Here is a 4,439-nt window from a genome sequence, read left to right as displayed (position 1 = left end):
GTTTGTAAGGGCCCCCCATTTACTTTCAAGATATAAAGTTTATTAATAAAATTGCCTTTGCATTTAGTATTGAAAACATTGTCTCTTCTCGCATTTATTTCTTTTCTTTCAAAATGATAAATAAATTCCTTGCACGAAAGCACATTCATAACTGCATACTAAAAACAAAACATAAAACATGTGCAGATCACCTTCTAACAATACCGATAATAATACTGCTGAAACTCTATATAAACTTGAGGCTCTCGCTAATCAGTCCGAAGAAGGGGATGAGGAAGACGATGAACTTCCGGAAGAATTGTCAAGGTTAATGGAAAAAGAATCCAAAAGCATGCTCCCTCCTCAGGAGGCCATTGAAATCATAAACTTGGGTACAGACAAAGAACCCAAGGAAATCAAGATTGGGGCAACACTGAACGAGGATGTAAAAGCAACGCTAATCAAGCTCCTCCACGATTATGCAGAAATATTTGCTTGGTCATACCGTGACATGCCGGGGTTGGATACGGATATCTTCGTGCATAGGTTACCGCTCAAAGAAGGGTGTGCACCGGTCAGACAAAAGCGCAGAAGGGTTCGACCGGACATGGATAACAAAATCAGAGAAGAGGTACTCAAACAGTTCGACGTCGGGTTTCTTGCTGTGGTTGACTATCCACCATGGATTGCCAACATAGTGCCAGTTCCTAAGAAAGACGGGAAGGTACACATGTGCGTGGATTACGGGGATCTAAACAAAGCAAGTCCGATAGATGACTTTCCACTACCGCACATAGATGTTTTGGTGGATAATACAGCGCAAGCTTCAGTGTTCTCCTTCATGGATGGGTTCTCCGGGTATAATCAAATCAAAATGGCTCCCGAAGACATGGAGAAGACAACCTTCATGACATCCTGGGGCACCTTCTGCTACAAGGTAATGCCTTTTGGATTGCGAAATGTAGGGGCAACATATCAAAGAGCCATGGTCACACTGTTCCATGACATGATTCACAAGGAGGTCGAAGTGTATGTAGACGATATGATTGCCAAGTCTTGCACAGAAGAAGAGCATATCACACACCTACAAAAGTTGTTCGAGCGCTTAAAGAAGTTCAAGCTGAGGTTAAACCCGGACAAGTGTACATTTGGTGTAAGGTCAGGAAAGCTGTTTGGATTCATTGTGAGCCAACGAGGCATAGAGGTCAATCCCGACAAGGTGAAGGCTATACAAGAAATGTCCGTTCCGAGGACAGAAAAAGAGGTTCGTGGATTCTTGGGTTGATTGAATTATATCTCAAGGTTTATTTCACATCTAACAGCCACGTGTGAACCTATATTCAAGCTACTCAGGAAAGATCAACCAATCAAGTGGAATGACGATTGTCAAGTAGCCTTCGAAGCTATAAAGAGTTACTTACAAGAACCACCTATACTCATACTTCCCGTACCAGGGAGACCACTGATCATGTACCTCACAGTTCTCGAAAGATCTATGGGATGTGTACTGGGGCAACAGGATGAAACTGGCAGAAAGGAACACGCTATTTACTATCTTAGTAAGAAATTCACGGATTGCGAATCTCGGTATTCACCATTGGAAAAGACATGTTGTGCCCTAGCATGGGCCTCCAAATGTCTAAGGAAATATATGTTGAACCATTCCACATGGTTGATATCGAGGATGGTTCCTCTGAAATACGTGTTCGAAAAACAGGCTCTCACGGGTAGAATCACAAGATGGAAAATGTTACTGTCAGAATACGACATACAATACGTCACTCAAAAGGCGATAAAAGGGAGTGTACTGGAAGAACATCTTTCCCACCAACCCCTCGAAGAATACCAGTCTATGAAGTTCGACTTTCCTGACGAGGATATTATGGTGGTGAGGGACTACGAAATACCAGGACCCGACGAAGGACCTGAACCAGGGGCAATATGGACACTTATGTTCGACGGTGCCTCAAATGCACTAGGACATGGTATAGGGGGAGTCTTGACATCTCCTGAAAATCGGCACTTACCCTTCATTGCCAGACTATGCTTTGATTGCACCAGCAACATTGGAGAATATGAAGCATGCATATTGGGGTTAGAAGCTGCAATCAATCTAAGGATTAAACTACTCGAGGTGTATGGGGATTCAGCACTGGTAATCCACCAAGTCAATAAAGAATGGGATACTCGAGATGCAAAGCTAATCCCATATCGAGACCTTATACTGGAGTTAATGGCTGAGTTTGAGAAAATCGCTTTTACTCATATCCCGAGGGAAGAAAATCAAATGGCTGACGCGCTGGCAACACTTTCCTCTATGTTCAAAGTGACTTGGCCAAACCATGAACCACAGATAACGGTTAGACACTTTGATGAGCCCGCCTATTGTCTCAAAATCGAGGATCATTCTAACGACAAACCATGGTACCACGATATCAAAAGATACTTGGAGAAACAAGAATACCGGGAGAACGCCTCTACGATTGACAAAAAGACACTAAGGAGATTGGCAGCTAAGTTCTTCCTAAGCGGAAATATCCTATACAAACGGAACTACGACTCGGTGTTATTAAGGTGTGTGGATAAAAATGAGGCTAGGGAGATCATCAAAGAAGTACACGAAGGAACCTTCGGAACTCATGCAAACACACACTCAATGGCGAGAAAAATATTACGAGTTGGATACTACTGGTTAACAATGGAAGCTGACTGTTTCCAATACGCAAGAACATGTCACAAATGCCAGATTTACGCTGACAAAATACATGTGCCGCCAAGTCCGTTGAACATTCTGAGTTCACCATGGCCATTTGCAATGTGGGGGATCGACATGATAGGGATGATCGAACCAAAAGCCTCTAATGGACACCGATTCATATTGGTTGCCATGGATTATTTCACCAAATGGGTCGAAGCTGCCTCTTACACCAATGTGACAAGACAAGTGGTCACCCGGTTCATCAGGCATAACATCATATGCCGGTATGGGGTTCCAAACAGGATTATCACTTACAATAGGTTGAATCTAAACAACAACATGATGAGAGAGCTGTGCGAGGAGTTCAAAATCGAGCACCACAATTCTTCACCATACAGGCCTAAGATGAATGGTGTTGTTGAGGCGGCAAATAAGAATATAAAAAAGATAATACAAAAGATGGTGAAAACATACACAGGGGCACATAACCTCGGTGCGCACATCCACAGGGGCAACGTCATTCTCCCTGGTTTATGGTATGGAAGCAGTCCTCCTGATCGAAGTGGAGATTCCTTCATTAAGGGTCCTGGCTGACACAAAGTTAGAAGAATCGGAATGGGTAAAAACTCGTTTTGATCAGCTTAATCTCGTTGAAGAAAAACGACTGACGGCTTTGTGTCACGGACAACTCTATCAGAAAAGGATGAAAAAGGCGTTCGATAAAAAGGTTCGTCCTCGAACTTACAAAGAAGGTGATGTTGTCCTCAAGAAAATACTATTACCTCGACTTGACGCCCGTGGAAAGTGGACACCTAACTACGAAGGTCCATATGTTGTAAAAACGGTGTTGTCAAGAGGAGCATTAGTTCTCACTACAATGGATGGGGATGAGTTACCGCACCCAATCAATTCTGATGCGGTCAAAAGTATTACGCCTAGCAAAGGCAGGATTACAGGCTATAAGCCGAAGGCAAACTACAAAGGGTAAGGATTTGTGCAATCATCTACTTCTAAAGGTCAAAGGATTACTGGGACCCTCGATAAACAGAGGAGCAACGGCAATATTAATATCATTTATATTTGTCATTTTCTTTTCTCGCATTTTTGTACACTCGCCAATTCAAGGCAATATCAATAAAGGTTTTCTTTTCTTGCATACTACGCTTTCTCGCTCATTTCAATACCATTTGCAAAAGATAAATTACTTTCATAAGCTTTAACTTGGATTTAATATGAGAAACTTACAAACTTTCAATACAAAAGCAATAGGATAAAACTACGAAATCTCAGGAGGGCAGCATACACCCTACGCTGCGATCATTCTAATCTACCACGATTCTCTTACCAGGGATGTTATCAATGGGTCATTCAAATACAATCCAAATTAGGATTCGCAAACAGTTCGAAGGGGTTAAACAAATTCAATGGGTGATAAGGAGATAAGGCATTGGGGTTATCATACATACTTGCTTGCATACACGCAACATTTACATGTGTAAACATTCATACATCTACATTATACAAACAACGGGTCATATGCATACGCATGAGGCATATGCATTTACAGAACAATCTTCTATATAGGTGAACTTGTCCGAACCAAGGCAAGCGATCCTAATGGTGCAGATGAAATTTGTCCGAATCAGGGCAAATAATCCTAATGGTGCAGGTAAGCTTGTCAGAACTATGACAAGTGATCCTAATGGTGCAGGTGAAATTTGTCCGAATCAGGGCAAATAATCCTAATGGTGCAGGTAAGCTT

This window comes from Vicia villosa, linkage group LG6, assembly GCF_029867415.1.
Source record: "Vicia villosa cultivar HV-30 ecotype Madison, WI linkage group LG6, Vvil1.0, whole genome shotgun sequence".
NCBI lineage: Eukaryota > Viridiplantae > Streptophyta > Magnoliopsida > Fabales > Fabaceae > Vicia > Vicia villosa.
Note: the sequence above shows the minus strand (reverse complement) of the source record.